The 11,017-nt window shown below is 44.6% G+C and overlaps 1 protein-coding gene across 4 annotated transcripts in view; it reads left to right on the top strand.

The window, feature by feature from the left end:
- The first annotated feature begins 497 nt into the window (after positions 1-497).
- Pi4kb (phosphatidylinositol 4-kinase beta) overlaps positions 498-11,017 on the top strand; it is a 36,761-nt gene continuing 26,241 nt past the window's right edge. Inside the window, exon 1 of one of the 4 annotated variants that reach the window (XM_075978227.1) lies at positions 498-892. The gene's annotated coding sequence lies outside the window, so the exon portion shown is untranslated. The remainder of the gene's footprint in view (positions 893-11,017) is intronic. The other 3 variants (XM_075978229.1, XM_075978230.1, XM_075978231.1) reach the window with 3 other exon arrangements.

Genomic DNA, 11,017 nt, shown 5'->3' with positions numbered 1-11,017 from the left:
CGGGAGCAGAACCTTGGGCCAGAGTAGTGCTGCTAACGGTGAAAGATTGAGGCGGTTGGACTGCGCCATTCCTGAAGCTACAGGGGCATACTCTTGTCATCGTCCTTAAAGATGAGCAGGAAAAGGAAAGTGAGGGCGACTGTCCTCCTCTCTGGTCCCTTCTCTTTCTCATCCAGCATGGGTCCCGCCGGCTGATTTACGAAGGGAATCCTGTAGGATAAGGAGAAGGAGGGAAAAAAACCACTGATGGCAATTACAGTAACTCAGTGGCTTATACAAATGGATTATTTGCATATAATTTGCATGTTGGTGTACTTGTTGAAGTACATAAAACTTCAGTACAACCCCATCCCGCCGTGAATCCAGCCTTCAGTATTTCCCTCTCGGCTTCCTTAGTAAAGCCTGCCTCTTAGGTCCGCCCTCAAGCACAGGGCCCGCCTTCCAGGGTAAGCTCCTCCCTGCTCCCCCGCCCCTTCCCCAGCTTCCAAATAGCTCTTCCCCGCCCCCTTTTTATTTCTGAACAGGCGTGACTCGGGCAGCTCACCGCTCTCCGATTACTATGGGATCGGTAGTGTCCTGACAGCCCGGGAAGCAGGAAGGCAGATCCCGGGAAGGAGGGCTCTGGCCCAGGAGACTCTGACATCGAAGCCCGCAGAGGAATTGTTATTTCGGGTCCTGCGTGTGAGGTCCGGGCCAACTTGAGGCAGCGTGAAGGCCCCTTCAGGCGGCGCCGCGGGCAGCCCCGCAGCCGGGGCCTGGTGCAGCCGCCGCGGCCGCTGTCAGGGAAGCACGGGCGGCCAATGGAACCCGGGAGCGGCCGCTGCTGCTGAGGCGGCGGTGTCGGCAGTCCGACCCCGACCGCCTGCACCCCCTCCGCGAGGGTCCCCCGGAGGTAAGCGGCTCCTCCCGCATGAGTCGCCTTTGCCGTGGGGGGGGGGGTGTCCGTCTGCCACCCTGTCCCGCACTGCCTACCGCGACCTGGGTTCGACTACAAAACTGCCTTCCTGGTGGGAGCTGCACCCTGAGGTCCTTCACCCTTTTCCCTCGGGCCCAGGGTCGTTTTCTCTGCTTTCTGGTTTCCTCTTCTTGTTTAGCCCCTCCCTCTGCCCCGTGGATTCCACCTCCCCCCACACCACACACTTACTACCCCTGTTGCCTCTGTCCCTCTAAGCCGTGAACCTTTTCCACATTAGACCCCTTCTACAATGTCCATCCTTGTTTGCCCTTCCTCGCCGTTTGTGTTTCTGCTCCCTAACCTTTTCCATGACTCCGCCTTTATCCCTTTTTCTATTTCGCCCAACTCCTCCGTAAGTCTGTGCAACCTCAGCACAGAGTTCCCATTTCCCTCAGCTAAAGATCGTATCCCTCTCTTCGGCTCTGATTCCATTACCTCACCGTAACCCACTCCTCCAGCTCCTGGCTTCCAAGAATTGCCTATTTCCTTCTTAAAGGATCTCAGATCGTTGTTATCATGCCCAAGATCCCATCTACTTTGACCTTAGTGCTTAACCCTTGTCTGGGGTGCCTGACGATACCTGGACTGTCCCTGAAAGAAAGGTCTGCTCTGAACACCCCTTCGGATTAGTGATTTCCAACTTTTCACACACACATACACACGGCCCCCGTTTCCAGGATTTTGCCGATCTTTGTCTTCCTCGGTTGTCTTCCCTGTGGTGACTTTAAGTGTTCTCTGTCACACTTTATCTCCCACACATCACTATTTCAGATCTGTTAAACCTTGAACGAAGAAGAAAATGTGTTGGGAGGAGGGGAGCCTCGGCTGTCTCGGGCTTTTCTGGACAGATGTGTGTTTCTGAAGGATGGAGCAACTTTTAAAGAAGTCCTGGTCCATCACATTACATTTCGTTGACTGTTCGGAGGCAACCACTAGGAGGGATGAGCAGGCCTGCGTGGAAACTGAATGCGGTCGTGAGAAAATTGTGCTTCAGGTTATTTGGGACTTCATTAGGTCACAGGATAGGGTCTCCTACTCCCGGCCAGACAGAAGCACGGTGGAATAATGTTGGCTAGTTTCACAAGCGCTTGGGCCTAAGGGGTGAAGTTGTGTGACGGGGAAAAGGCACATGAGATGATGTGAAGAGCTGGTATATTCAGAATCAGGACCCTTGGTTCAGCGTGCAACTTCCTCCCCTGAACCTAAGAATGCTCTTGTGAGAAAAATGGCTCATTCTGTAAGCAGTGTTGCAGTAATAAGCTAGTAGCAGGATGTCTGCTGGGGGAAGAATTATACTTTTTTAATTTATAAAACACTGCAGGTTCTCAGGCAAAAGGAATTTATGGCTAGTGATTTTTATCATCTTGGGAATTTCCCTCTATCTTGATATTTTGATTTCTCTGGTTTCTAACCGTGAGCATAAAGTCAGTTTGACACAGAGACTCCTGACCTGCCTTCCACCACCTGATCCGTAATTCCAGATTCTACGGTCAGAAAGTGTGTTTCCGGAAGAGCTCTTGGGGAAGCAGGGGCATGCTGGACTCAGCAGCTAACTAGATGCTGCTTTGTTTTCTACACTTCTCTTGGCCTGAGACAGTGAGGAAGGCGCACAAGTGGCGTTCAGTTACACAAGTGGGGCGGTAGTGGTGAACGTCTTTAATCCCAGCACTGGGGAGGCAGAATTCGGATCTCTGAGTTCAAGGTCAGCCTGGTCTACAAATGGATGGAGTTCTAGGACAGCCAGAACTGTTACACAGAGAAGCCCTGTCTCAAATTGTCCCCCCACCACCAAAAAAAAGAAAGAAAGAAAATAGTTATATCAATTTGGCCCACTTCTTACTTCGAAGTTACTCAGAGTACAATCTAGTAATCCGTTTATGAGAGACCTTCCCTCCGTAGATGCTCCCTTAACCAAAAATGATACCCTTAGTTGTCCTTGCTTCTCATGTGGGGCCACACTGCGAAGGAACGCCTGCTGAACACTAAGATAGCAAACTGAGATGCTTGGTGTGGGGGAAGAGGTTTGGGAGGATCCCTTCAGTAATCAGCGTGGGACAAAGAGAGCCTAGTCTAAGCACAGCTAGACTTGAGCAAGGAAGACTAGTTTAGAGAAAGGGGAGCAGTACAGGTTGCTGTCTTTGCCATCTGCCGGTCTTGAAAGGCTCCTGCAGCAGGCTTGGGCTGTCTGGCTGGAACCTGCTTAGACCTGCTACATGGCCTTGCATAGAGTTCTCAGCTTGATCAATATTGACCTAACTACTGTGAGACCACTGCCCTTCCCCCAAGGCTGTAGCTGAGAATGCCCTCTTCCCTGATGCCACCATCCTTTGAGACCTTGGGCAAGCCCACTTGGTTTCTGGTGGAGCTTGAGCTTGCTAGACTGCTCAGTCCAGAGTCTCTACAGGGAAAATGTAGAAATTATTCTTCCTTTACCATTAAGGTCAAAGGGGAAAGATGAGTTGAGTTCTTAAAGATTTGTAATAAACCTTAAAACATGAAAAGGAACTTCTTTTTTTAAGGAAAAATTTTATTTTATGTGTATGGATGTGTTGCCTGCCTGTATGTCCATGGGTCACAGATGTGCCTATGCCTGCAAAGACCAGAAGAGGATGTTTGTTCCCTTGGAACTGGGGTTAAAGATGTTTGTGAGCCACCAGGTGGGTGCTGGGAATTGAACCCAGGTCCTGTGGAAGAGCAGGTAGTGCTCATGACTGCTGAGCCCTCTCTCCAGCCCCAGCAAGGAACTTAAACAGCCAAACAAGCAGTCTAGGATGATAGAGAGTCTCTTATGAAGAGCTTATTTTTAAAAATTGTTGTTAAAATACATGTACTTGAAATTGAAATGAATGAGATATGTGCCCTGCATTGCTGAAGCATGCGTGGGCAGCCCGTATATGGCGGTTCTGTTGAACTTGTCCATATTGGGTTTCATGGTCTGAGCTGATGAGGGCAACAGACCAGGTCTCTTCCTCAAGAGGACACCAGATCTCATTACAGATGGTTGTGAGCCACCATGTGGTTGCTGGGAATTCAGGACCTTTGGAAGAGCAGGCAGTGCTCTTAACACTGAGCCATCTCTCCAGACTTTGGTAATATTCAATAGTATTGTAGGAATTCATGATCAAAACTAACAGCCCCTTTCCCTTCATCTGTACTTATACTCCCTCAAATCAGAGCTAACCTCTTTAATTATCTCAGTATAAAGTTCTATCCAAAGCTTAGTATCGTAGCTTCTCTTAAATGCTTGTTTCTTGACCCTTTGTTGCAAAAGAGGGTTTGCGTATAGAGGATTCATACTTGTTTAGGTAATTATGACATTATTCTTGTTTCCATCTGAGCCTTTCTTTTCCATTAACATGGATTGGGTTTTGCTGGGGATTGAAAGTCAGAGCCTTGCTCGTGTTAGGTAAATCCTCCACCACTGCACTGGACGCTTGGTGCACAACACCCTTGACCTCCTTTCCCATAAACTTTAGCTGCACCTCATACTGTGAGATGCTGGCTCCTTTATCTTTGTTTCCACTTCTTGTGACTCATCTCACAGGATCCTTCAAAGAAAGGAAAGTGACCTGGCCTGCCTGCTTGGAAGAGCCCTAGGTCAGATGATTCCTAAGACATCAATCTGTGTGCCAGGCGTGGTGGCGCACACCTTTAATCCCAGCACTTGGGAGGCAGAGGCAGGTGGATCTCTGTGACCAGCCTGGTCTACAAGAGCAAGTTCCAGGACAGCCAAAGCTGTTACACAGAGAAGAAACACTGTCTCAAACAAAACAAAATAAAACAATTCATTCTGTGAAAATGAAGGAGCATGTTAAAGCATCAGGATTGGTGTGAAACAGTTCATATTTATCACGCATGGTAAAAGATTTGGAGAAGTAATAATAGTGATTGGGTAATGGCATTGATTTGGGACGCTACTGTCTTTCCTGAAAGTCCAGTCCAGTCTAGTAAGTCTTTTCATGAAGACTGTTTTCATAAAATTCTGTGCAGGTAACTTTGCTTGCACAGAATTTTTGAGGTGCCCAGTTGAAGAGAGCCTGGTTAAAGAGATAGCATTCTCTCCAGAGTCCTCTGTAGCCATAACTGCTTAGGCCCACGAAACACATGTGGCCGCCTTCTCTGCTCTGCAGAAACTGCTGTGTACTACCATAACCTGGATCACCCCTGATTCACAGACTTTCTCTGCTATATTAGGTGTTTTTCTCATTGCTACCACAAAACACCAGACAAGAGCAACTTAAGGAGAGTGTTTCAGCTTACAGTCCATTGCAGTGGGCGGAGCGTGATGTCAGGAGTGAGGCAGCTGGTCACTTTGCTTCTACAGTAAGGACTGAGAGCCATGAATGGTCATACCTTACTGTCTCCTTTTGATTCGGTCTGGGCCCCCGCCCCATGGATTGGAGCCTCCAGTATTTTGGGTTTTCCCACCTCAGTTAACCTAGTCTAGACAATCCCTCACAGACATGCATACAGAGGTTTGTTTCCATGGTGACTCTAAATTCTATAAAGTTGATTTAAGATCATGCCTGCCTTGCCTGGTTTCATGGAGCACAATTATCAACACTTTAAGCTCTGATCTTTTCCTAGCCCCGTCCTCCTTTCCTGGTAGTCAAGCTGCCAGGCTCAAACAAGGAGGCCTCTTCTTTTAACCTCCAGTCTGTCTTAAGGAGAGTTTAGACTCCCAGCGTGGTGTCGATCCTCAGCTGTGTGGACGCCACGGTTTGTAGGAGGAAGAGTGACAAATGCAAGGCTTGTTTCCTCCTATTCTAGTCACTGCATTTTAATCCTTTTATTTTCTTTAGAATAGTTTGTGCTTCCAAGGGTTATTTCTCATCGCATTTAAAGATGAAGAAATTACTGAAGACCATATTTGAATTAGATTTTGGAGAATTCCTTATTTCTGTTATTCGTGTATATGTGTGTCTGCCCATATATGTTAATTAGTGTCTGCGTGCACACATGTGGAGGGCAGAACCCAACTCCAGGTTGTTCATCAGATGCTGACTGTCAACTTTTTCTAAAAGACAGGAGTTCCTTAGCTTGCCGCTGGCTAAGTACAGTAGACTGGTAAGTCCCACAGATCTGCTTGTCACAGTGTATGCTGCCATGCTAGGCTTTTTTGACATGGGTTCTGAAGATTAAACTCAGGTCCTTGTGCTTGCATAGCAAGCATTTTCCTATCTTAATAATCTTTTCAGTCCCTGTTTCTATTATCTTAATTGCCAATGTGATCTAACATAATCCTTCTCTCTGACTTGTGGTCCCTGAGTCCCCAAGAGCCTGGTGGTATGCTTGTATAGCCAGTTAGAGATGCTTATATAAAAGAGAAGTTGGGCTTATGTGCCCTACTTTTTTGATTTGGTTTGGTTTTGGGTTTTTTTTTATTGTTTTTTTTTATATGTTTTGATTTTAGTTTTAGTTTTGTTTTGACAGTAGTCTCTTGTAACCCATGCTAGGCTCTACTCACTAAGTAGCTGAAGATGACCTTGAACTCTTGATCCTCTTGCCTCTACTATTCAAATGCTAAGATTACAGGCATTTACCACCATGCCCTACTTTTTAAAAAAATTATGTATCTCATGTATGTGTGTGCATGCGTGTGCACACACAGGTAAACAGATGCTACATCATGCTTGTGAAGGTGAGAAGAAACCTTTCATGATTTGATTGTTTCCTTCTGCCTTGGGCCCAAGGGATGGAAGCTGGGCCACCAAGCTTGCATTACTCAGCCTATGTCACCTGCCCTGTGCTCGGCTTTTCTGCACCTGTTGATATCATCCGGTTCTTGGGCATGTTGGGAAGTCTGTTCACTGTGGATCCTGGGCTGAACCCTGGGAGATTGTCTTCTTTTGCCTACAGGATAAAAGGATAATGGTATCTTTCTCTGCCTTCCTGGTGCCAGTAATAAGCAAAATTCTAATTAATTGGGACAGGAAAATTAATTTCATATGAAGTCTAAGACACTCTTGTGTGTGAGGATGACCGAACTTCATTTCCCTTGGAAGTTTGGGGGTGGTTGTTTTTGTTTTGTGTTACTTTGTTTTTTGAGACAGGATTTCTCTGTGTAACAGCTCTGACTGTCCTGAAACTTGCTTTGTAGACCAGGCTGGCCTTGAACTCACAGATCTGCCTACCTCCAGAGTGCTGGGATTAAGGGTGTGAGCCACCATAGCCTGGTGGTTGCTTTTGTTTTTATGGTGCTGGGGATCAAACACAGGGCTTTGTACATGTTAGGCAAGCACTCTGCTTCTAAATTTTACTCCCAATACCCCTTTAAAATGTTTTGCTTTGTTTTTAGATTATCCCATGTAATCTGGGCCTTGAACTTGCTGTATAAGTGAGGATGACCTTGTGTTCTTGATCATCCTGCTTCTGACTCTCAGGAATTACAGTTCGGCACCCCATGCCAGATCCCCTTTAAGGTTTTGAGAAACAGACTTTTAGGAGCTTTGTGATTTAGAAGTCTCTGGAATAGAAAAGGATGAGCCAAGGATACAGACACTGCGATAGAGTTAGTTGAACAGGGCTGATCAAGGTAGAAGACCTAGAAGATGAAGGTCCCAATCATGAGTGTCCTACAAAGGTGTGGCAGGGAGTGATGCAAACTGCCTTATTATTCCTGTGCAACCCACAGTTGGCTTAGAGGCAGATCCACATAGGCAGCCGTGCTGGTTCTACTGCTCAGAGGCACTGCCTAACTCTGCTTCATACCAAGTCCAGACTTCATCAGGAAGTACAGGAATACTTTTTTTAATTGATTTTTATTGAGCTCTACATTTTTCTCTGCTCCCCTCCCTGCCTCTCCCCTCCCCATCAACCCACTCCCAAGGTCCCCATGCTCACAATTTACTCAGATCTTGTCTTTTTCTACTTTCAGTGTAGATTAGATCCATGTATGTCTCTTAGAATACTCATTGTTGTCTAGGTTCTCTGGGATTGTGATTTGTGGGCTGGTTTTCTTTGCTTTATGTTTGAAAACGACTTATGAGTGAGTACATGTGGTAATTGTTTTTCTGGGTCTGGGTTACCTCACTTAAAACGATGTTTTCTAACTCTATCCATTTGCCTGTAAATTTCAAGATATTGTTATTTTTTTCTGCTGTGTAGTACTCCATTGTGTAAATGTACCACATTTTCCTTATCCATTCTTCAGTCGAGGGATATTTAGGTTGTTTCTAGGTTCTGACTATGACAAACAATGCTGCTGTGAACATAGTTGAGCACATGGCCTTGTGGCACGATTGAGCATCCTTTGGATATATACACAAAAGTGGTATTGCTGGGTCTTGAGGAAGGTTGTTTCCGAATTTTCTGAGAAATCGCCACACTGACATCCAAAGGGGTTGTACCAGCTTGCATTCCCACCAGCAATGCAGAAGTTTTCCCTTTACCCCACAACCTCTCCAGCATAAGTTGTCATCAGTGTTTTTGATCTTGGCCATTCTTAGGGGTAAGATGGAATCTCAGAATTGTTTTGATTTGCATTTCTCTGATGACTAAGGACGTTGAGCATTTCCTTAAGTGTCTTTCAGCCATTTTAGATTCCTCTGTTGAGAGTTCTCTGTTTAGGTCTGTACTCCATTTTTTATTAGATTATTTGTTCTTTTGATGACCAATTTCTTGAGTTCTTTGTATATTTTGGAGATCAGACTTCTGTCTGATGCGGGGTTGGTGAAGATCTTTTCCCATTCTATGTAGGCTGGCGTTTTGTTTGACCATGTCCTTTGCTTTACAGAAGTTTCTCAGTTTCAGGAGGTCCCGTTTATTAATTATTTCTCTCAGTGTCTGTGCTGCTGGGGTTATATTTAGGAAGTGGTCTCCTGTGCCAATGAGTTCAAGTGTATTTCGCACTTTCTCTTCTATAAGGTTCAGTGTGGCTGGCTTTATGTTGAGGTCTTTGATCCATTTGGACTTGAGTTTTGCACATGGTGATAGATATGGCTCTATTTTCATTCTTCTGCATGTTGATATCTAGTTATGCCAGCATCATTTGTTAAATATGCTTTCTTTTTTCCATTTTATATTTTTTGCTTCTTTGCCAAAAATCAGGTGTGTTGATTAATACCGGCATCTTTGATTCAGTTCCATTGGTTCTCCTGTTTGTTTTTATGCCAATACCAGGCTGTTTTCACTACTGTAGCTCTGTAGTAGAGTTTGAAGTCAGGGATTGTGATGCCTCCAGAAGTTCTTTTATTGCCCAGGATTGTTTTGGCTATCTGGGTTTTTTGCTTTTCCATATGAAGTTGAGTACCATTCTTTCGAGGTCTGTGAAGAATTTTTCTGGGATTTTGATGGGCATTGCATTGAATCTGTAGATTGCTTTTGGTAAGATTGCCATTTTTACTATGTTAATTCTACCTACCCAAGAGCATGGGCGATCTTTCCACTTTCTGGTGCCTTCTTCAATTTTTTTCTTCAAAGATTTAAAGTTCTTGTCATACAAATCTTTCTCTTGTTTGGTTAGAGTTACTCTAAGATATTTTATGCTATTTGTCGTTATTGTGAAGGGTGATTTTTCTCTGATTTCTTTCTCAGCCTATTTATCATCTGTGTACAGGAGGGCTACTGATTATTTTTTTTTGAGCTAATCTTGTATCCTGCTACATTACATAAAGTGTTTATGAGTTGTAGAAGTTCCTTGGTAGAACTTTTGGGGTCACTTATGTAAACTATCATATCAGCAGCAAATAGTGAGAGTTTGATTTCTTATTTTCCTATTTGTATCCCCTTGATCTCCCTTTGGTGTCTTATTTCTCTAGCTAGGACCTCAAGAACTGTATTGAATAGATAAGGAGAGAGTAGACAACCTTGTCTTGTTCCTGATTTCAGTGGGATCGCTATGAGTTTCTCTCCATTTAGTTTGATACTGGCTATCGGCTTGCTGTATATTGCCTTTATTATATTTAGGTATGTTCCTTGACAGGGATACTTTTCTTGCTTGACAGAGTTGGAAGAAAGATGAACTAAAGTATGCCTTTTTGTTGGTATCTGAGAGTTGAAGAGTTTCTCAGCAATATTCAGTCTTTTTTTTTTAAAAAAAAGATTTATTTATTTATGTATTTATGTATACAACATTCTGCCTGCATGTATGCCCACACGCCAAAAGAGGGCGCCAGACCATCATTACAGATGGTTGTGAGCCACCATATGGTTGTTGGGAATTGAACTCAGAACCTCTGGAAGAGCAGCCGGTGCTCTTAACCACTGAGCCATCTCTCCAGCACCCCCATCAGTCTTTCTGGAAAGCTTTGGTACTAACTGCTGGGAGGCAGAGAACTGTACTGTGTGATATTGGGCAAATGAAAGTAACCTTGCCACTTAACACTTGAGAGGTAAAAGAAACATCAGTGGAAGGAAGGTGTTAGAAAGTAGGGCTTCTGCAGCTGGAGAAGTAGCTTAGTTGGTAGAGTACATGCCTAACATGTATGAAGCCTGGGTTCAATCAAGCCAGGCATAGTAGTCCATGTCTCTAACGCTAGCACCCGGGAAATGAAGGCAAAAATATCAGAAGTTTAAGATCATCCTTAGCTATATAGTGAGTTCAAGGCCAGCCTGAAATTCATGAGACTCCTGTCTGGGGAAAAAAATAAATAAAAGTTCTTCAGAGTGACCAGAAAACCATACACCGAGCATCTCTTTTCTATTCATCCAAGGTGTCAGTACCCCAGCCTCATTTAGAAAAAAGAATAATGTTCTAAACACTTAGAAATTATTTTATTTTATTTTATTTTTTGTTTTGTTTTTTTTTTGGAGACGGGGTTTCTCTGTGTAGCCCTGCTATTTGGAACTTCCTCTGTAGACTAAACTGGCCTTGAACTCAGAAAGATCCTCCTGTATCTGCCTCCCGAGTGCTGGGATCAAAGGTGTGTGCCACCATACCCAGCTAGAAATTACTTACTGTCTAGCTCTGCAGAAGCCTCTCCCTTTTTCTAAAGTGTACATTAGATGCTCTCTTTATCTGGGAAGAGGCCAATATCCAGATTCTTAAGTTATAATCATCTGACAAAATAGTCTAGACTTATTCTTCTGCTCTGGACCACTCTGACTTTCCCGATCTGGTTT

This window comes from Microtus pennsylvanicus, chromosome 7 (genome assembly GCF_037038515.1).
Source record: "Microtus pennsylvanicus isolate mMicPen1 chromosome 7, mMicPen1.hap1, whole genome shotgun sequence".
NCBI lineage: Eukaryota > Metazoa > Chordata > Mammalia > Rodentia > Cricetidae > Microtus > Microtus pennsylvanicus.
Note: the sequence above shows the minus strand (reverse complement) of the source record. Positions and strands in the feature narration are given on the sequence as shown.